We start from the raw sequence: 24,581 nt of genomic DNA, 5'->3' as shown, positions 1-24,581 counted from the left end.
TAGAAAACTCAAATTTTGGTCAATCCTTATAGGTTACAAGTGGAACCTTTAGTCATCGAGTGGACTCGAGAAAACTTAAGTGATAAACCTTGTGTTATTCTAGTGAGCATTAGGGGGAATATGGACTCAAAAAGGGCCCTTTAGCTTAAGAGTTATTGATTGTCCTAATGAAAAGAGATTGAGGTGGACCAATGGGAGAGGTGGTGGTGTCCACATTTTATTCACTTCCTTTTTCCCCTCGTCCCTACTACTTATAGGCTTGTCCCCCTATGTCCCCTTGTACTCCCCCCATACTTTTACCACCCGATGTTAGGTGGGTTCTATTGAGCATCCAAAAAGATGATCCAATATTTGAAAATACACCCCCTCCAAATTTTCTTCCCCCAAAAAAACCTATTCTTATTACATGTATAGTCAAAAAATGCATTTTTTGGTGTCTTTCTGTAAGACATGTTTTCAATTTGGTCATTTTCTTACCTTCATTCCACAAATCTTCTTAGCTTTCTATGCTCCCAGCTTTTTCTTTAAGCCATAGGCACATAGTCCCATCTTCTCTTAGCCATAACCACATAACACCTAGCTTCTCTCCTTCTTCCATGGTCATTCTCTTACTGCCATTCCACAAATCTTCTTATCTTTCTACCCTCACATAGCCATAGCCACATAGCCCCCAGCTTCTCCCAGCCATAGCCACATAGTACCTAGCCTCTCTCTTTCTTTTGAGCATAGCCATAGCCACACAGCCTCCATATTCTCTCAACCATAGCCACTTAGCATCCAACTTCTTCTATTTCTTCCATGGTAATTTTATTTCTTTCATTCTACAAAATTGACATCTTTCTGTGCTCACACAGCTATAGCCACACAGCCATCCTTACTTTCATTACCACTCCAATGGCATCTACATGTCAGCAAAGGCAACCACATGATTCCATATCTACTATCTATGTACACAATAGGATGAACATGACAAATGGGAAGGATCACTGTTCAAGAAGGATTCTGGGTCTACATGCAACCTTTAGCAATAGGGCCTCATCGAGTTTGTTGTCATGGTGTACTACAAAATCATTGGAAGGGTAGAGTGCTTGGGTATCACGAGGCTTGAGGTGGTGGTCTTGTTGCATCAATTCAACATGTGTATGGTGTGAAGGACTTGAAGCTACCTCTTAGGACTACTCGACAGTTTTTCCCCTCGAATCGTAAGTCACTGCTTTTATGTTCTTAACTTCTCATATGCTTTTGAGGTTTTTACTTCTTCTCCTCCTACCAAACATTTTTTCTTCAAATATTATTGAGGACCACAGCTTTTGGAAAGCTTGCCTGGGACATACAAAGCTTTGCATGTGGTTGTGGGTGAGACAATGATGATTGGAAAGTCATCACAATACCTTTTACATCACAATATTTTTTCCTATAAGTTCATGCATATGTGCTACCTACATCAGTTGATTTGTATGGTTCTCTTAAATTGCTTCCTTTTCCACCTTTGAATTCTTTGGAATGGCCCATTTTGGATGAGTGGACGATTTAGACATTAAAAATGAAGATTGTACATGACATTCAAAGATCATTGAGATTTGGGAGAGCTTCAAGATCAGCGAATCTTTCATGGTTTGTATCAACTCATGGTTTTTCATATATCTGCAAAAGCACTAATACACATCAATGTCCCTCCATGTTCATTTGTAAGAACATAACTGAGGACTTCCTTAATTTTAATTTTGAAGAAGGATGGAATGAGATGGATCGAGTGCACAAAGGTGACATCTTTTTGTGCAAAGTGGTGGTCTCTAGTGTTACATGTCATTACTTGATTGCAGGCTCACCATTATACATGTGCGTCTATTACCAACGCTGGATAGAAAAAGCAGGCCAATCGATTCCCTTGGAGTCCACTAAAGACATGGGATAAGCATTTGATATGTAAATTCATATGCCATGTGGAATGATTGAATCAATCACATTGAGTCATTTTTGTAGTCTCCTGAATCTGCAGGAGCATCTAGTCTTAATGAAAGTGTTCATACGGAGAACTTCAACTTCTGTATTGGTGGTAGAAAGGTGAGCTTGTTTAATATTGTAATTTTTTTGTTTTGGTAGGGACACAGTAGTTTGAATCTTAGTTACTTTTGTTTCTTTCAGATAGGCAAAAAGAATGGAGAAGAATTATATGTTATCGAGTGCTTTGCAATAAGTCAAAATTTATGTATAAAATGATATATTAGAAATTAACAATGAATAGATCATGGAATTTTTTTTTTAGCATTATATATATTTTATATTCTCTAAAATTCTATATTCTAGATTGTTTTGTTATTTTATTTTTTACCTTTTCAAAACTATGTTAATAGAATTTACTAGATTTTTAAAATCTAAAACTCTAAGTCTATGGCCTATAGAAACTATTCACTTGGTCTCATTTTCATTTTCCAACTCTCCAACCACTTCTCCTCTCCCAAGCACCCTTGCACTTGCCTCCTTCACCCCTTCTTCTATGATGGATCACACTATTAATAGCTTTATGCAATTTCTTCAGAGCACAAAATTCACCGAGAGATCAGATCTTTACAATATCTTTTGTCTCAATATCAAGTACTATGATATGGTATTGTGGTATAGTCCAAGCCTGAAATATCCTATCAAGTACATAAATACATACTTACGAGAAGATGCCGTCACATTTCAGGATTCTGACAAGGAATGGGTGCCATGCAATCTCTTGAAGAACATTAATGGCACGGAGGCAGTAGATTTTCTTTGTGCAAATCTCACCCCCACCTACTTCAAGCACCTCACTCCTTGGCAAGCTAGGGAATATGGCTTTGAACAGCATAGCACTAGCTACCTCTCATGGACTACCACTTTCGTTTTCTTACTTAATGAAGGTGAGACCTACCTGCAGTCATAGTGAATGTTGAAGAGCACATGGGAGGCTTACTGAAGGATGTCCCTAATATCCAAAGCCTTTACCAATGGACAATGCTAGAGAGGAAGAAAAGGCTATAGAAGAGGGAAATATCTAGACCTTATGAACAATAGAGCTATAATTGCTATGGATAACACCTTAGGAGGTAGATCAGGTTAGCAAGAGGCTAAACCCTCTACCATCAATGCAAACTATCGCATAGATAGCATGAGCGAAGTCTTCATTGAAGATAAAGGGTTCATGTTTCTCCATTATGTGGAGAAATTTTTTGGAGTGAGATAATGTGTTATTTATACTAGCAATCGCCAATGACTTCCCCCTTGTGTCTAATGATCTTTCTATGCAATACAGTAACCTAAGCTAGAAGACATAGATTGTATACTTATAGCTCTTGGAGATGCCATGGACTTGGCTGAGTATGCCATAGTTGGCACCCAAGAGTTTGAGGTAGTGTAGGCTAGCTTGATGGTAGGATAGGTGCCCTTGGAAGAGCAGTAAGCACCCTCGATTGATGAGTCCAAATCAAGTGTGGACTTGACTAAACCCTTAGAGGTTGCCATCGATGCTGAGTAGGAAGTAAGTGTATCAATAGTCCATATAGACACTTTATTTTACTATGTAGTCTATTTTGAGCTAACTTCATGTCAATGTTGGAAATGCTCGACATCGATGATTTTGCAAGTTTCCAAAAGGGTTGGGGAGCATTTGGGAAGGATGTATCTATAGGGCACTGCATTGGCAAGATCCCCATTGCTAACATAGGCATTGTCCATGCCACCTTTATCCTACACAGATGGGCTCAACTCTCTATCCTAAAGGCCCTATCAAAACTGTTGTATGCATCCACTATCACCTTGAATATGCACAAGATCATTCTTGTTAAAAAGTATTTGATGAAGCACGTGTTTGGTACATGCCTATGCAAAAGGATACTACAGGTCATGGGGATTGGCAAAGCCGTAGGAGCCATCCAAGCCACCATATGCAAGAAAGCATCAAGGTGGGGTTGCTACTAGAGGCCAAGAAAAGACGGAAGCAGGCCCATGAGAAAATCAAGTGCCTAAAGATGACCTCAAATTTATACTGAGCTCTAAGATTCTAAGCATAGTCTTATAAAGGAAAAGCCCTTTGTACTTTCCACTATAATACAAATATATTTTTCTTACAATCTATCTCTCGAGAATATTGTTTATTTTTAGCATTCAACCATGATGAGATTGAAGGATTTTATGAACCAACGTTACATGATGCTAGTGTGCATATTTTCAGAGTAAAACAGATGTGCAAAATACAATGAAAAACTTGTCAATGAAAAATTTGTAGTTCGACGGCTCTATCACCTAAGATCAAAGGACCATGTTTATCGCTTTTGGAATGCCCTCCATAGCCTTAAGCAAGCACCCAGATCTTGGTATGAGTAGATAGACGATAGGGTAGTCTGATTATGACTCCAACATTTATTTTCGATTATTTGATGGGTTGGTGACATATGTCATTTTTGTATGTTGATGATTTGATCATTACTGCAATTTGTTATGAGCACAATGCACACACTAGAGAGATGTTGAGCACCAAGTTTGAGATGAGAGATCTTGGAGTTCATTTTTTCCTTGGGCTAGAGGTATTTCAAACACCCAATGGCACTTTCATCTCATAGCAAAGATATGTGGCTAAGTTGTTGACAGTCTTTAGCTTAACAACTTGCAGGATGATTTCATGCCCCATGGACCCAAGGTCAAAGTTGTCCCAACATTCCTATATGGAGTGGAAAATGTCACTAGGTGGAGGTATCTGGTAAGATCCTTGAGATCTAGCTCATTTATGTTTGCAGTGTATTTGTCAGCTCATGTGAGTCTGTGCACGCCAAATGGGTTGGGCATTTTAGTCTATATTTTAGGCATTTTTTGTGGGAATTTTCTATGTTAATTGGCATTTATTACTGCCCTTAAAATGCCCAAAAATACCATAAGAAAGGTGATCTAGGAAATCCAAGAAGCCTTGGAGGCACAGGGCACTACCGTCCTGGACAATACAATGCATGAATGGGCACGATGGCAGTGTCCATTCACTCGTTATGTACTATCTAGTGCTTCTTGGACTGCCCAAATTACCTTTTTGATGGCATTTTTAGGCATTTTGAGTCAAAACTAAGTTGATTGGCCTGTCGAACCACAAATTTTTAAAAATGTTACTATACTTTGCTGGTATGGCGTATGCTAACTTATCATTTGGCAAAGAAGAAAGGTTAACTAGACTACTGGCTTGATAATCGATTTCTCATTCTACTTGATTGTTGAGCTTTCAATTGACGTTGCAAATTTAATAATTACACCATCATGCACAAATACAATATGAGACATTTGAGGAACAATAAAAAGCAAAGGTTTTTCATTACATGTTGAAGTTTACAAAGTACATTGCATTGCAGAGTGTTACAAAAACTATAGGCCCTTTGGCAACTTATATCTCTCTTCCCTCTTATCCATCTAGCTAGGTGTATGTTGCTCTATATGATGGCCCGATTGGCATGAATCGCACAAAGATATGCGTCCTCAAAAAGGGTGACAAGGTACACTTCTGCAACTTCATGGATAGCCTCCACTACAATCCCTTGCATGGAGAATTGATGTTTGTAAGAGTGAAGGATTTCCTTCACTAAGCGTACAAAGGGCACTTTCCTGATCAATAAGCCTGTGCTCTTCTGGTACTTGCGGATCTCCCTAAGAGCCGTTAGGTGATAGTTCTTCCTCTACTTTAGCCTTTTCCCTAAAACTCATCTTGCTAGACCTCACCGTGGTTGCCATCCTTGTGCTTGTTGGGCTTGGGGTTGGGGCTCAAAGTTGGGGGTTTCTCAGCAAAAGAGCTAGTTTTGGAGTGGGAAGGAGGGTACCGGAGGAGGAGAAGGAAGTTTTCTCGCTCACTTTGTTTTTAAGTTGGGGCATTGCATGGGGCCCTTACCACCTATTGAGTGAACCTTGGTTGCATCTCCATTAGTCTCTAGCCATTCTATCATGTCTTGGGGCCTATTGATGTTGTCATCAATGTTGCCCTTATCCTCATTGTTTCCACCTTCATGATCCATAAATGCCTCACCCTCATTGTTCACCAACTCGTTGTTATTAGCTTCCACATCCTCACTTGCTTCTTCCTCTTTGGAAGAATCTTCTTGCTTACGAGCTCTTTTCAAAGTCTCCAAGGCTGATTGAGGGAGGGTCTTTGAGCCTTTGGATGGACGGGAGGGAAGCACATGGAGACGAGGAGGTTGTGCTGTTATTAGAGTCATCCCATTGGGTGAAATTGGGGATCTCTTTATTTTGCCATGGTGGAGAAGTAAAAACTTGTCATTAGTCTTGGCTTGATAATGGATGTCATCATGCAGTTTTCTTGGTGCAGGTCATGAGGTGGATTAGAAGAGAAGAAGAGAATACAACAATAGAAGTATGAAATAGGAAATGAACTAAAAGAGCTCTATTTATATGAAACCCAGTATTATAGTTTAAGGGGGGTTCACACGTGGTTCTACATGCGTACCCATTTAGACTCTTTCCTTCGCCTTGGCATGCATCATGCTACATGTGTATTTATCGTAGATGTGTCTCCCCACTTCTCCTTATTACACACATGGATTTGTTGCCTAAGAGATTTAGCCAATGCGGTAGCTTTAGCATTCTCTAATGTGATGGAGTGAGCAAAGGTGCATCTATAAAACTGATCAAACATTTCCTTTTCCATACCTTGGGTGCTCCACGTTTCCAAAGACCCATATTTCTCCAAAACATATGATCCATGAGCATATAATATGTGTTGCAAAGGTATGGAGCATTGACATTAGTTTTGGAGTATCAATATATTCAAATATTAAAGAGCATGCAAGTAATAGGGTTGAAGGTGTACCATGTAGTGGGTAATGTTGGTTTCTCCCCATGCATTGATAATTAGCTTTGTAAAATCATTGACCATTGTATGAAATTCAACTTGAGTGGCATGATCGGTTGATGGTTTTAGCATTATTACACACTAACTTATCAAAAGAATGCACATGCATTCTTAAGACTAGGATCTCTTTCCAAATCTATATTGCATTTGCATAAATATTTCCACATCTCCCACTTTAACTTTGATGGCTTGACAATCATATTTCTTAGGAATCTCTTCACCTTCATTCCACTCATTGATATTTTCAGTACTACATCATAAGTTAGACATGATGTTTTCTGTTTTTTTTAATATTTACCTTGCCTCCATATATACCTAATGAATTTAATAGCTCCTCAACTTTCTTAATAGTTGCTACATGTCTAGAGGAGGCTTCATTGTGTAAACATAATTGATGTGCAACTTTAATAACTTTCCAAATATACACATGAGGCAATGCAAAATGAAAAAATGGGCATTCTCAATGTTAATATGGATGTGCTAAGCTCCAAGATCCGACTTAACTATGCAAGTTAGAAAAACTCCTATGGGAGGGTTTAGCCCTCCTTTAGAGGGGAGATAGTGTAAATATATTTGAATCATATATTATTTTCCAAAGTTTTTGTTATGTGGTTAAGGGCATACCATGGATTTCTATTTGATGGGCTATAAAAGGAACTTACTTTTTTATATTTCATAGTATGATAGCATAAACTAGTTTAGCTAACTAAAGAAAATACTTGCATAGTGTGTGTGTGTGTGTGTGTGTTAATGGCAAACTATGGAGAAGAAAGGTCAAAGTAAAAGTTAGGTGCAAGTAGTGGAAATAATTTTTGAAGATGTAACGATTTTTGCACTTCATCAAGTTATTTTGGGCAATGGAAAAATTATCAAGGGACATCATGTTTATAATTGTATTACTTTGTGAGAGTAGGGCTCACTCCCCCTTGCAAATTGTTAAAATTTCCAACAACAAGAAAGGTGATTCCATTCATGGTTAGATAGAGCAAGTTTGGTCACTCATGAATGGTCAACTAAAAAGATTCCAAGAGGATAGGGTTCCCAACATTTAGAGGAATTCCTAAAAGTACTTTGTGTATAAAGTTGAAACATAAGTGAAGGAGCTCATTCTATTGTGTGCCAAATTTTGTGCTCAAGCTTCCTTCTTGCACTTGTTTTTCTTCTTGCTTGCATGCTTGCCATTGAGAGAGAGAGATTCATGCCTTTTGAGACCAAAATCAGCCTATGAGACAAAACCATATACAATGAGGATTGTCACTAGACATCAAAGTATAACGTGCTAAAAGATAATCAGTAATATATTGTATAACATTTAAATCGTGCACCCATGTGCATACAAAATAATAGATATATGTCAAGTGCTTCAATAAATAAGCGTGCCTAAATAAATATTAGCGTCGTGCCTTTAATGATAAGACACGCGTCCATCAAAAATGATAATTTCTTCTAAGTAACTTGAATACACGCTATCGCCCAATGCTTCCCAATGCCACCGCTGCCTGCTCTACACATCAATGAAGCATTCACAATTGTTAGAAAATAATAAAATTAAACCGATAAAAGTGAATACCTAGCAGTCTTCAGCTACAAAATAAATAAATAGGTTGGAACTATGTCCTGACCTTAATTTAATACAAGTGCGCACTCAAAACTCATAGAGAACAAGTTCTTCTTTATGCATTGCACAAATAAGACATCCTCCAAACGGAGAATACAGCCATCGATGGTTGTCAACACAATCTTCCCAATGCCTCTAATAGGGTATGATGCATTGTTGGCACACGATACAGACTTGCCAACGAGGAGTGCAATAACGGAAGAAAACAAATCCTTGCAGTACGTGATATGCCTAGATGTACCACCGTCAAAAAACCATGTGCTCACATCTTTAGTAGAGCTAAATACTCTATTAGCCCAAGAAGATGTCATAATTGCATGTATAAAAACAATAGTCTTGGCTGCAACAAAAGACACAGACTCAATAACAGTAGGAGGTGCATCAAAAACAGAAATCCCAAACTCCTCCAATACCACTGAGGCTTCCAATTTACAAGCCATTACAGGAGGACAAAAGGTTAAAGAAGGCATTAGAGATAATGTAAAACCTATTAAGGCAAATCCTAACTAGGATGATAAGGGGACACAAGTGCTTAATCTTGATGTGGAAGTTGGTCCTTTAAAAGCTATTGGTGGAAAAGTTGACTCCAATAAGGAGGTGCCAAAGAAGAAGATAAAAGCCAAGAAAGAGTCACCTAAGCCTATTCAGTAAGACCAAGAGAAAGAATGGTCTAGCAGGAAAAGAAAACCATTACTAATTATCATGAATTTGACTTAGCCAATTCTCTTTACTAGGTAAAGCCTGACATGAACCTCCTATAGGTGATCAAGTTATATCCATGATTGTGTAAAGAGTTTAACAAGATCCTTCATACTAGGTATATTGTCGAACCCTTGGGAATAGCCTGTGTGGGAGATGACTAGTTTGAGCATACTGAAAAGCATTGCCCAAGGGTGGGAGCATATGTTGATGGCATATTAGTGGATCATGCCATTGTGAATATGGGATCCTCCAACATTATGAGTTTAAAATTGATAGAAATGTTGGGTCTAGAAATCCAAAAGAATGCCTCTACAATTCTCTAGATGGCTGATGATAGTTTAAGATAATCAGAAGGTTGCATTACCAAAGTCCACGTAACTGTTGCTAATGTGGAATGCATTTTGGACTTTAGGGTTGCTAGTTTTGTAGGGCGGCCAAGCTATCAAGTATTATTAGGAAGGCCATGGATCTTGCAATCCAACTATCAAGCTGATATGCCCACCGGTTGTCTAATTTTTAGCAGAGGTGCCAAACACATAATAGTGGATGCATATCTTGAATCTCCTCAAAGCGAGAAAGTACCTTTATCCTCAATAGAATTAGATGCATTGTAGGATTCTTCTGGCAGTGAGAGTTCATCAAGCAATGAATCAAGAGAGGGATCCACTAACAGAAGATGTCTACTATGTTAAAATATGTGGAATCTAGAGCATGGTAGATGTGGAAGCTATAGAGGTTGGAAGAGAAAGAGTGAGTTCATGAAGACACTGACTGTTACACAAGTGAATTAGGTTCCAAGATGGAAGCTTGGACTCATAAACACAATCTTGTGTATAGAGTGACAATGACACAGAGACTTTATTGAAGGACAAATGTTTCAAAGTTTTTAGAGCTTAATACTTTTATAAATTTTTTAAAGAATTTTTTCGATAGGTGTAAGGTCTTATTAAAAATAAAGATCATAACATTATCACAAAGTCACATGTGACCATTATCCTAAATCTTAAAGTTTTTGGGCTATTCCTTTGCTTTTTTTTAAAAAAAAACTATCATTACATAATTTGGATCCAAAAGAGACTATCTTTTTTAATAAATATTGCATTAGTATATATTTGCTATAGAAATTCTATCTTCTTGGAGCTTTAAAAATATATAAGAGATATTGAATAGTTATATATTTTTTAGATGATACATATTTTTAATAATTTATTTGTAAATTATTTTATCAATTCACTTTTTTTATTTTAAAGGGTGTCTTTTTTTAGGAGTTATGGAATATATTTATTTTTACTAAATATTATATTATATCCTTTTGAGATATAGAAAAAGATTGACAAGATATTGAATAATTATATATATTATCATGGGTTTTATGTAAGAATTTGACTACTAATGACTTATTTATTTAGCTTCATTGATTTATCAAAAGTTTATATTATTATATAAATGACTCCACCAATAATTCATTTATCTAACTCCATTGACTTGTTAAAAGTTCATGTTATTTTATGTAGATGACTTTGTATAACATCATATAATACTCTTTAAACTATTTCTAAAAAATAAATAAGATCATGAATGCTATAGAGTAAAGGAGATCTATAATGTAGTGATGCTTTTAACTATAAAATCAGCATGGATTAGAATCGGAGTTCTGAGAGAAAGAAATAGAGTCAAGTCCTTTCTATTTCTTCCTACAAATCAAGGGAAGAGATCTTAAGAGATTTGCCAAGATATGATAGCATGAGTAGTATCATCCAATGACATCAAGCCACCATTTAGGTATTGAAATCTAATAGCACTATTAAGAATTGCAATTGAGGATATTGAAACGTGATAGTACTATTAAGAATCACAGTTGAGGGTATGATGAGAAAAAGACTCCCAAGAGTAATATCAAGTAAAAAGTTGTATCCTTCATATTCTCTAAAGCATCATGCACACATAAAATCCTCTTAGTCCTAAAGTTGACATGATATACAATATCACTAATACTTTTATCTATTACTAGGTTAATATTTTTTATATTTTAATAGATTAAAAATAGAATAATAAATGTGTTTTATTTATTACTAGGTAAATGTTTTGTCTCCTAGAAATCAAAGTACTTTCTTTCTTCTAATTATAATATATTATCAGTCTTATCCATTAGTGCTTGCTAAAAAGTTAATATTACAACACTGTATAATGAAGATATTCTATTTTCAAGTGCCAAGATCAATGTGAAATTTTTCACTTTCTATTCTATTAGTTTGAGGTTCATCCTTTATATATTATCCCTATCTATTTATATCAACACCATGGGACTCTTTTAACCATTTTCTTATGAACCAAATTGAAGAGATAGAAGAAAAAGCTTGGATTTGATTGAAACAAAATCTTACAAATGGATGCCTTAGGGGATGAAGTAAAGATGTAGCTTGGATATCCTAACCTAGTTGGGTTTGCTAAAAATTGACGAGCTGATCTCATTTCAGGTCCATACAGGACCATATCTCTATAGCTCAATTGACAAGTAAGTGGTGGTGTTGGTCCTCTGTGCAGAGACTCTTTTGATTGTTGATCATCTTCTCAAGATTTTGTGAAAGGAGACGAAGGGAGACCAATGCAAACTACTTGTAAGAACCGTATGCGATTTTAGTGAGAAATTTTACGACATAGTAAAATTTTCTTTAAGAACTAAGAAACAAAGAGAAGAGGAGAGACCGATGGTTTAAATGAATGTAGAAGAAAAAAGAAGTGTGATTTTGGTGGAAAACATGATATTAGAATATTTAACCATTGAAAAAGAAAAAATAATGGCTGAAAAGTAAACCTTGACATGAGTTAATATCCTTAGGCATTTAATGGCCGACCTCTTAAATAAATAATATATTCTCTTATTAATCACGTTTGAATGACCAAATTTAGAGGGTTCATTCTTTTAAAACCTCAACTAGTTAGCAACTTAATCATTTTCTTACAAGTGCCCTTTTTGAAACGTTTGTGGCCCTAATGATTTTTAAATCAAACAAACCAACAAAGCAAAACAACAACTTCACTTCATAATCTATTCATGCATGTTTTGGAAGCATGTGATATGCATATAAAAGGATGATTTCTCACTGACCTCTTGTACACTTTCGTGAGCTTCCTATTACTATGCATAGTAAGAAAGTAAGCATCTCCACTATTCAACTCTACTGTATTAAACCACGGAACCAAAAATGTCAAATCTCATACACTCTCAACGATGGGACATGAATGGACTTTTCATTATTTCAAGCGTTCAACCAACCTCGATGAACTAGCTCTCACCTTCTTGCTCACCTCCTTTCTCAAACCATTGGACTCACTCTCACCATAGCAAAGAAAAAGGTAAATCAATGAGTATAAGTTTGTAGTAGACACATAACTTTCTCCTTCTCATTGTAGTGTTCCTTCAAAGTAGAGAAATGGTTTCAAGATCCTAATGTGGCCTCCTTATACTCCAAGCCTTTGATCCACACTCTCAATCCTCCCACCAAGGTTGAGATTCTTGTCACAAGAATTAGAGGAGAGAGACATAAAAAGATAAAATGATAGGTTTAATGGAATTCTTTGTTTTCAAGTCCCTCAAACTTTCACACACACACACACACTTGGTCATACAAAAGGACCTCTACTAGTTGCACATACAAAATACATGGATCTCACCTCAATAGCTCCTCCCTTGGAAGATATCATACTACAATGACCATTTTATGAGGACTATAGCAAATGGTTTCATTGAGAGACCTAGATATCTAGATGTATACATACCACATGCAATGCAAATAGCCATTTTCCAACTTAGGGTCTCCTCTCATCCACTCGAGATCAAGACCAGGATAGTAGCCCACATTCCTAGCACTAAGCAAACATGTAGCAGCCTATGCCAAGAGGAGGTGAAGAGCAAAGATCACTACATCTACATATGCTAAGTGTTAGATATGATCAATGCCCCACCCTCATTAAGTGCCACCAATGATCCATGGTGCCCAAAGTTGTAAGGCCCCCATTATGAGGAGAAGCCAAAAGTGAGCCCGGACATTGGTTGAGTCCTGACTTGTATATCAGATGAGGTCTATGTGACCGGATGGCAAAAAGGTGACCATTGTGGGTCTAATCTTTGGGTTAGACAAAGTGGTTAAGCTGGTAGCAACTTGAGGCGCATTGCATAGAGTTGCAGGGTGGGCAGCGCCCTCGGCCTGATGGTAAAGGGAATATTCCCTAGAATATTCCCTGGCCGACTAGTGGAGGCTTATATGGTAGGTCGATCAGGCTGACCTAACGGCCTTCGCGGGCTATAAAAGCTAAACCCCTTCACAGCCATCCATCATTCATCTTTCACCCAATCAGAGTTGTTGTTCCAGCTAGCCTTAAGCTCTTCATCTATCTTCTGTCTAGATCGCTATCTAAGCTTCACACAGTGGAAGCGCACGGGTGGACAGAGCCATCTTTGTATCAGTTGTTTGGAGCTAAAGAATTTACTGATTCTCCTCTTATATGTTGTGTACTCTCTATCTCTTTCTCAAATTCTGTTCGCTGCACTGTGCAATTTTTTACATGGTATCAGAGCCCAGGGGGCTCTAGAGATCGGAGAGTGTGCAAGAGGCAAAGGCTTCAACAGCAAAGAGAAACTATGTCGACTTTCAAAAGTGATTTTGGCGCATCAAGAAGCGGTGCAGGAGGTGGTGCTGTTGTACCGACTATTCAAACACTGAGGATTCATCCACCAACCTTCAGCAAAGGCAAGTTAGATGGTACAAACTACACCTTGTGGAAGTTCAAAATTACAACTATCCTTGATTCTTATGAGCTTTTGGAGACTGCGCTGGGGACTGACGCAGAACCACGGCCCACCACCGACCCATCAAATTCTAGTGTGATGATTTCTCCAAATACAGATCTTCTACGAGCTTGGAAACGAAGGAATGCAGATGCATTGTGTGCCTTAGTTACAAGCTGTTCTGACAGTGTTCTGACTTTGATTCAACATACAACCAAAGTGTCAGAGGCTTGGAATGTACTAAGGAGTCAGTATGAAACACGAAACCAAACAAGGATTCAAAACTTGAAGAATCAACTAGCAGCGGAGAAGTTTGCTGAAGGAGAGACGATTGAAGCATTCATTACTCGGATTAAGAATCTGTGCGACCAGATGGTTGGCGCTAGAATACAAAAGACTAGCGAAGAGCTAGCTTGGAGGTGTCTTCGGATTTGTCCACAAAAGTTTGATGGACTAGTAACTGCCCTTAATACTCATGTGAGACCTCAAGCTTTGACTTTTGAGGATTTTTGTGCATTATTGATGGAGGAGTAGTTGAGGCTGAAAGCCCGAGAAGGAAGCAACAATGGAGATGCTGCATTCTCTGCCAATGCAAAAGGAAAAGGTGGTTCCTCCACCAAAAATGATGGTGACAAAAAGAAGAAGAGCGAAAAGAAGAAGTTTCAAGGAGACTGCTTCTACTGCAAGAAGAAAGGACATGCAATTGCAGATTGCCATGTCAAGAAGGCAGATGCAAAGAATGGTACCCTTAAAAGTAAGGGGAAAGAGACAGCCAATACGGCTGAAGCAGAGCTGAAATTTTTAATGGCGACCATTGAGGAAGTGTGCTCCTCGGCGCAAGAAGAATCTACCACTGACTCATGGGTATTGGATAGTGGGGCCTCCCGTCACATGACCAACAAGAAAGGTCTATATAGTTCTATGCAGCCTCTACAAGAATCCATCATTGTGATGGTTGGAAATGATGCTAAATGCCTTGCTACGAACACAGGTACTATTTCTTTTATTGCTGCAAATGGTGAAGGCAAAAAACTTTCAAATGTGTTGTATGTTCCCGAAATCAAGAGAAATCTGTTATCAGTTTGTTATCATAACTGATCTTGGTCATGAAGTGAGATTCAAGAAGACAGGTGCAGAAATTTTTGATAGTGCTAGCACAATTGTTGGCAAAGGAGAAAGAAGGAACAACCTGTATGAGCTAAGTGCTCTTACAGCCACCGCTGGAGTGGGTACAAGTAAGCTTTGGCATGAAAGGTTTGGACACATCGGATTTGTAGTGTTGAAGGAGATGCAAAAGCAAGGTATGGTTGCTCACCTACCTACAATAACTGAATTGAAGGAACCATGTGAAGCTTATATGATGGGCAAGCAATAGAGAAAGGCATTTCCACAAGAAAGAAAGAATAGAGCACAGGCTCCTCTAGAGTTGGTGCATGCTCACTTGTGTGGTAAGATGTCTACACAGGCCTTGGGGGGATCTTCTTATTTTATGTTGATTGTCGACGACTACAGTAGGAAGATGTGGGTGTACTTCCTTGGTGATAAGGCTCAAGCTTTTGGTAAGTTTAAAGACTGGCTAAAACTTGTTGAGAATGAAATAGGGAAAAGTGTGAAGAAATTTAGAACAGATGGTGGTGGTGAGTTCAACTCAAAGGAGTTTGAAGACTTTTGCAAGAGCAAAGGGATCAAGCGTCAATTGACGATGCCTCACACATCTCAGCAGAACGGTGTTAAGGAATGCAAGAATCGCACCATTGTGGAGATGGAAAGATACATGCTAAAGGGCAAGGGATTGCCTAACCATTTTTGGGTTGAAGCTGTTAATACTGTATACATTCTAAATCGGAGCTACACAAAGGCTCTGAAGGGAAAAACACTTCATGAGGCTTACACTGGTAAGAAACCATCTATCTCACATTTCAAAATTTTTGAATGTGAATGTTATGCACATATTCCAGATGAGAAGAGAAACAAGTTAAAACCAAAAAGCAGAAAATGTATCTTCTTGGGTTATAGTGATGAGCAGAAGGCTTACAAATTATATGACCAAGAGGCAAAGAAGATCATCGCGAGCCGTGATGTGGTGTTCAAGGAGGAGCCGCATACAATGGAGGAGGAGAAGGCAAGTTCTTCCACTTTATCATCAAGTGAAGAAGTAGTCCACTATGAACCTGTCCCGAGAGCTATCCCTATCCTTAAGGAAGAGGAATCATCATCTTCAGATGATGAGGAAAAAGTTCACCAACCTGACATCACCCCACCGGAAAAGCCATTGCCGCGCTGGGTGAAGGAACTCTATGATCACAATAATCCTATGTCTACATCTGTTGAGGACAAGGCAGACGGACCAAGGAGGTCTCAGAGAATAGAGGAGAAAATGAGGGCTTCTGCTCACATAGTCAATATGGCCTTGATGGTTGAGATTATGAGAGAAGTAAAGGAGCCAACTGACTTAGAAGAAGCACTTGCAGATCCATCATGGAAGGCTGCTATGCAAGCGGAGTGTGACAGCATAATGAAGAATGACACTTGGGAGCTAGTGGATCGACCAGCAAAGCAGAAGGTTATTGGCACCAAGTGGATTTTGGAACGTAAAGTACAAGGCTGATGGTACCTCAGAAAAGTACAAAGCTAGACTGGTTGCCCAAGGATTTTCACAAGTTGAAGGGTTTGATTTTCAAGGGTCATTTGCTCCAACTACCAAAATGACCACTATTCGCACGGTACTTGTAGTGGCTGCCCACAAGAAGTGGCCAGTGTACCAAATGGATGTTAAGTCAGCATTCTTAAATGGTGACCTCAAGGAGGAGGTGTACGTGGCTCAGTCACCAGGTTATGAGGCCCCCCATCATGAGAACAAAGTGTGTAAGCTGAAGAAGGCATTGTATGGGCTGAAACAAGCCCCCAGAGCATGGTACTAGTGGATAGATAAGTTCTTTTTAAACCTAAACTTCAAAAGATGTGCCTCAGATGCTAACTTGTATGTTTACAAGGATGGTAAAAAGTTTGTAGTGATTGTCCTATATGTGGATGACCTTCTTATTACAAGTGACTATGAAGATATGATCAATCAAACTCGAAAGGCTTTGAGTTCTGAGTTTGAAATGACAGACTTGGGCTCGCTGCACTATTGTTTAGGGATTGAAGTCTGGCAAGAGCCAAGAAAGATCTTCATCTCTCAGAAGAAGTATGCATGGGAGATCTTGAAGGCATTTGGCATGATCGAGTGCAAGGAGATAGCTACACCTATGGAGGTGAATGCAAAGTTATTCGTCGAGGATACATCAGCACTAGTAGACATTGGGAGGTATAGGAGGTTGGTCGGCAGTCTGATCTACTTGTATAACACCAGACCAGATATCAGTTTTGCTATTGGTGTTTTGAGCAGGTTCTCAAACAAACCTCATGAGAGTCATTGGAAAGCTGGGATGTGGGTGCTCAGATACTTGAAGAAAACTCTTGACTATGGTATCACATACAGTTTCGGAACTTCTCTTGTAGGGAACTATGACTCAGATTGGGCAAGAGACTGTGGTTCTAGGAAGTCAGTTTTTGGTTATTGTTTTTCCTTGGGTTTAGGAATTTTCTCTTGGATTAGTAAGAAGCAGCCAACAATGGCATTGTCTTCTACCGAAGCAGAGTACAAGGCAGCTTGTTTTGCTACATGTGAAGCAGTATGATTGAGAAGGATTCTATGGCATATGGGAGTGCAGGATTAAGAACCAACTGTGCTGAGATGTGACAATCAGAGTTGCATCGCCATTGCCAAAAATCCATTGTTTCATGCACGCACCAAACATATAGAGATCCAGTATCACTATGTGCATGATTTGATGGAGGATGGGATAGTGGAACTAGTCTACTGTCCAACAGAGGAGAATGAAGCAGATATCTTCACCAAAGCACTTACGAAGGATCTACTTCAAGTTCATCTTCAGAGACTCGACATTGGGCCGAGGAGATAGTTCACCTATGGGTGGACATTGAGGGGGATGTTAGATATGATCAATGCCCCACCCTCATTAGGTGCCACCAATGATCCATGGTGCTCAAAGTTGTAAGGCCCCCATTATGAGAAGAAGCCAAATGTGAGCCCGGACATTGGTTGAGTCCTGACTTGTATATCAGATGAGGTCTATGTGATCGGATGGCAAAAAGGTGACCGTTGTGGGTCTAATATTTAGGTTAGATGGAATGGTTAAGCTAGTAGCAACTCGAGGCAAATTGCATCGAGTTGCGAGGTAAGGGAGTTAAAAGGGGCCCCTATTTTGGGGTCCGAGGGCCGCGGAAGCGGCCCCTAGCTGGGGGGTCCTAGGGGGGCTAGCGACCCCTGGCGGGGGTCCGGGGGCAGCACCCCTGGCCCGATGGTAAAGGGAATATTCCCTAGAATATTCCTTGTCCGACTAGTGGAGGCTTATATGGTAGGTCGGTCAGGCTGACCTAACGGCCTTCACGAGCTATAAAAGCTAAACCCCTTCACATCCATCCATCATTCATCTTTTATCCAGTCAGAGTTGTTCCAGCTAGTCTTAAGCTCTTCACCTATCTTCTGTCTAGATCGCCATCTAAGCTTCACACAGTGGAAGCGTACGGGTGGACAGAGCCATCTTTGTATCAGTTGTTTGGAGCTAAAGAATTTACTGATTCTCCTCTTATCTATTGTGTACTCTCTATCTCTTTCTCAGATTCTGTTCGCTGTGTCGTGTAATTTTTTACACTAAGCATGTAAAACATTTCAAAGATATTTTTAAGTATGTACCCCTTACTATTTGGGAGGGACAGCTTCCTCAAACTGGTCATGAAGTCCCTAGATCAACCTTACTACGGGTAGTATCTAGTTGAGAGTCAAAGGTTTTCCACATCATTACTACAGGCACACACTTAGGGGGATAACTGTCACACAACTCACCAATTTGTTCAAGACAATGACCACACACACAACACCTACGTAAGGAGGGTAACAATCCAGAGAGCTAAGGAGGTTAGAGCAGGATGTTGACCGTGTGCAGGGGTACCAAATATAGAGTCTACACTAGAAAGAGATGAGAGAGATCTACCAATGACATGAGAAGTCCTTGCTACAGCCCAAGGATCAATCTAGATGTTATCCCCATACTATCTCATTAGGGATGCATAGCATACTCTATGCCCAACAACTTTGATTGGGTGGAGCTAGTTATCAATTTATCACATTTATATCTAGTCTCATGGCTAGACATGTACTGCTTCATTTATTTTCCCCATCATCCTTTGAGTGCAAATGGTCTTGAGAGGAAGAGGAAACCCTATCCCCAAAAAATCACCAAAAAATAAGCCATCATGATATGGCGCAAATAGGGGGATTGGATCATCATCCAACCTCCCTATTCCTGCCATATCATGATGGCCTATTTTTTTGTGGCCTTGAGGGAAAGGGGAAACCTTAACCCCAAAAAAGCACAAAAAATAGGCTATCGTGATATGGCGCGAATAGGGGAGTTGGGTCATCATACAACCCCCCCTATATTCGCACCATATCATGATGGCTTTTTTTAGTGATTTTTTAATGCTTTTTTGGGGTTAGGGTTTTCCCTTCCCCACAAGACCATTCACACTCAGCTCCCCTTACCCTCTCTAGTATAAGAAGGATTCACATGCATACACTCTCAGTACCCCCTCTCCCCTTTCAATGCCAAGTGACATTGGATTACAAAGCATGGCATGATGCTCCCCCTTAATCCACAATAATATGCCTTTATAAATCAAGCTACAATAAAATGCAATATATATTCAAAAAGATAGCCTCTTTTAGATCAAAATTATATAATGATAAGTAGAAAAAAAAGTAAAGGAATAGCCCAAAAAAATTTAAGCTTTAGGATAATGGTCACATGTGATTCGGTGATAATGTTATAATCTTTATTTTCAGTAAGACCTTACACCTATCCAAAAAATTCTTAAAAATTTTTATAAAAAATTTAAGCTCTGAAAAAAATATGAACATTTTTATAGAATTTTTTGAGCTTACTTGCTATTTTAAAACTATTTTGAAGTTAAAAATGACTAAAAATAACCAAAAATCACCCAAAAATAGCTTATCATGATATGGCGCAAATAGAGGGGGTTGGATAGCCTAATACTTGTTGAAAATTTTTTAGAATTTTTTTAATAGGTATAAGGTCTCACAAAAAATAAGACATTACAAAACGACTTGAATAGAGGGGTACTTTGCACGCACCTATTTGCTCCTCCATGATATAGAGTGAGGAGGACCCCTACGAAGATTTCATTGTACCACTCTTATGCCATATTAGCTCGTCCCCACAATACAGAGCGAAAAGGATCGTGCCAAGATTATGCTTTGCTACGCTCGTGCCCCGTATCAGCTGCTCCACAATACGACGCGAATAGGACCTTGCAAAGATTTAGCTTCGTTGCTCTCGCAACATATCAACTTATCCTTTGTGTATCATATCGATGATATGAATAGTTTTTTATTACTCTTCCTCTCATTTTCTCTCATGCAACAATGATGGAAAGGACAAAGCAAGCAACTGCCAAGGTTCCAATCTCCCCTAGAATACCTAATCAACCCCAACAAATCAATCTAGACCCTCTTTTGCTCAAGGAATTGAGCCTTCCAAGTCAAGGAGAAAGAGAAGATCTAGGTTTTACTATATGTAAAAGTGTTTTAGTGAGATAAGAATGACCTAGAGAGCTTTAAGTTGTCAATGATATTTTTTATAGATTAAAGAGTCAACTAGAACTGGCTTGCAAAAGAAATGGCAACTTGCAACAATTATTTGTCTTTAGAAGGCAGTTGAAGACTTTGTTATTGACTTTATGAATGATTCTTACATTGTTACTACTCATGCTCATAGGATGACCTTGATGAACAAAGAATTTAGTATGGTTAGCAAAATAAGGTGCATGTTTAACCTCCATTATGCAGGTATTTGACAAAGGAGAAGCTTAAAGTTCATGAAACAAATTTTGGATGCAGCGAGAATTCTAGGCTCAGAGAACCAAGTCACTTTTATGAATCCCTCCAACAACCGACTCAAAAACACTAATATCTTTTCTCTTACTCTTTTTTTTCTTTGTTGCACCCTTATTGGGAGGTTCTACTTCCATCTATGTAGGCTTTGCTAAATTTCTATTCTCATCTCCTCCTCTTGTTGTCTCTGGAACATTACTTTCAATACGATGATTTGCACTTATAGAAGCACCAGTTTCATCTCCCAAATCTTTATCTGTATCCATAGTAGAAGTGCCATCTTTGGACTTTGCCGTGGGCACTTCAACTCCTCTTCAATCATGGTTGCTGACTCCATCGAAACTATGCTTCAAGCTTCTGTAATAGCCCACATGGCCAAGAAATCCCCTTAATTGCTTTAGGTTGGTTGGGATTGTTAAGGCAGTAATCTTCTCAATCTTAGCAGGATCTATTACTATCCCTTGTGTAGAGACAATGTGGCCTAGAAGAACTCCTGATGAGATGCCAAAGACACATTTGTTAGGGTTTTGAGAGAATCCCATACTCTCAACATCTGTCAAAACACTGCTCTAAGTGTCCCCAATGCTCACTGATTAGGCTAAAGACACAGAAGTCATCAAGATACACCTTAATGAAATCATGCAGATAGTTCTAGAAGGCATCCATCATCACTCGAAAAGTAGCAGGAGCATTACAGAGCCCAAATGACATCACTCTGTAAGTATAGGTTCCCCATTTTATTATGAAGGTTGTTTTGGATTAGTCCTCTTCTGTGATTTTTACTTGGTTGTATCCGTTGAATCCATCCAAGAGGGAATAGAGCTCATGGCCTGCCACTGTGTCCAACAGTTGGTTTGTGAAAGGGATAGGGAAATGATCCTTCGTTGTCTTGGAATTCAGTTTTTGGAAGTCCACACATATTCGCAGTTTTCCATTCTTCTTGGATACTACCACAATGGGCGAAACCCACTCACTGTTAGCCACTATATAAATGAACTCGCCTTCAAGGAGCTTTAGTAATTCGGTCTTCACTAGGGCCAAATAATTTGGATGCATACGCCTTTGTCTTTGCCTCATAGGTTTGGCATCAAGCTCTAAGTCGATGTGGTGTTAGCATACTATGGAATCAATCCCCTTTAAATCTTTATACGACCATGCAAACACGTATAAGTTCTCCTTTAGTAGGTCTCACAAGACCAATAGTTCTTCGAGAGAATATTTAGACCCACCTTCAGGTGACGTTCAATACCTTCAGCATCCATGAACGTCAATTGCTTTTCATCTTTCACTTCACGGATAAATGTCCCATGAACTGCTTCTGGGTAGATATCCAACTCCTTCAAGGAAGTGGTCTCCTCTTCTGATGATGCACTGGAACTAGTATTCTCTTTTAATGGAGACTTAGCTCACTCTTTGGGAAGCCTAAAGAGTATCATTGAGGTTTCAGTTTTAGGTTGGGGATGAGTTACTTCTTGGCTCAAGGATTCATATTCTCAGGATACATCCAAGAACGTCACATAACAGAAACCTTCTGCGTTCTGTTTAAGCTGGCGAACTAGGGGTTGTTGGCAAGGTGCATCGTCATCATCTTCTCTTAGGAAGGGTAACTTTGGGTGATAAGAGCCATTACTCAAGGGAGGTCTATTATTCTTAATCCATTTCTTATAAAGGCTTTGCTCGTGACATGATTCATTAATCGATCCAAAGGGTACCATAATCATTCTGTCGAACAGAATGAGATCTTTTACTTCTGCTAAGGCTTCAAGAACTTCAGGAACTACTTCCTTATCTCTGCCTTTTGTGAGTAGGATAGACTCTTCTAGCTCGCTTTCATAATCTTCATCTATACTATCACTTTCTTCTTTTCAAATTCTACCTTCACCTCCGTGGGAGCTCTGTAAGAGAAGAACAAGCTCTCTATTATGTCTTTTGTTTCTATCTCTGTCTCTGCCTTTGCCTCTACTCATGTCTCTATCTATCTTTGCAACTGCCATGTAACAAGGAGAACAGTAATCCATGCTTCTATCTCACTATCAAAGGTGATTTCAAAAGTCAATTCGGGTTCATGCAGGAGGTATTCTCCCATGGTCAAAGTCTTTGTTTCTTTCGGTAGTTGGCTTACAGTGCCTACTGTTAGAGACTCTGCCTCTGTTTTCTTGGAAAAAATATGTTTGATAGCCTCTTCGTCTCCTAATGTACCATCTGTTACTTCATTGGAGGAGTCTATGACTTTGATGAATGTGGATCCATTGTCTTTTTGCAATCCATACAACTTCAACACCACTTTGTTAAGTCCTCTACCAAAGGTTAGGGTTCCTTTGAACCAATCCATCCTTGCTCTTACTTCAAAAAGCCAATGTCTTCCCAATAGCAAAGGGTATGAGGTTCCATAGAAATTTAGTTTGACCACCAAATATGCCAGCCAATAATCTCTTCCTGCGAGGGTTACCTTTACGTATGGGAGAATGCCCAATGGTTTGATTCTACTTTGATCTGCCAATCTGATAAGCCACTATGTAGGTTGCATTTCTTGCAAGCCTAGATCCTTCATTGTCACATATGTCATTATGTTTACTGATGAGCCTCCATCAATCAATGTATCTGCAATAAAGCATCCTTCAATCCATACGCCAATCTCTGGGGTTCCTAGATCCAAGAAGGCGTTAGTCACATCTACTTCCTTTATAGGTTCTGAGGCTCTGTTGGACGTGGTCGCCACGGAGAAAACAATTCTTAGTCCTCTTCTTGTCAATATACTTTTGAATTTCTTTCGATATCTAGGAGACAACATCAGCAACTATCGAAATGTTAAATTTGATTTAAAAGTGTCTAGATCTTTGACCAAATTATACTCTTTGATGGGATCCAAAGGCTTTTCCAATCGACTGGGAAATGAAGCCACATCCACCTTTATCTTTCCTTTTTCTTCTAGGAATGGTAACATCTGTGCTTCTTCTCCATGAGGAGGTACTTTGGCATCCTCTATCTCCCGAACTCTGAACCTGTTTTTGCAACTGTCTCTATGACTCTCTGTGGCTCTATAATGCTCTGTACTACATTGTTCTGTACTGCACTGTTTCTTTTTTCCCTAGGAAGGTTGAACTTCATAGTCTTAACCAAAAGGAAACGTTTTCTTTTAGAACTACAAGTTCTCCTTTCTTTGCACGAGTTATTGTGGCCACTTCCAATTCCACCAAATTGGAGGCAAGTTCTTGGGTCTTCTGTTGGGTATCAGGAGTAGATTTCACAAGAGCTGGACTTGGACAGTCTTTTGCAGTGTGGCCTTCTCCATTGCATCGACTGCATAAGGGCTTGTAATCCAAAAACCTTCTAGGGTTTGGACAATTCAGTGAGATATGATTATTTTCTCCATATATGTATCTTTAACTCTCAGAGGGAAATCTCCTTGGAACGAAATTAGAACCAAACTCCCTAAGCTTTGGTCCAATGTCTTGCGTTGTCATTTTGAATTCCATCAAGTTGAATCTTATGTCATCTTTCTTTTTTCGTTCATGCATCTCTTTTAGAAGGCAGATATTCTCTATATGGTTTTTCCTCAAACAGTATTGTTGAGTGTTGAAATGACTTGTTTTTTGGCTGATTTTTGTTGTTTTGGAGAGCTGAATGGTTG

Source organism: Lygodium microphyllum, chromosome 27 (assembly GCF_053477565.2).
Source record: "Lygodium microphyllum isolate KBCC chromosome 27, Lygodium_microphyllum_v1.1.10, whole genome shotgun sequence".
NCBI classification, from domain to species: domain Eukaryota; kingdom Viridiplantae; phylum Streptophyta; class Polypodiopsida; order Schizaeales; family Lygodiaceae; genus Lygodium; species Lygodium microphyllum.
Note: the sequence above shows the minus strand (reverse complement) of the source record.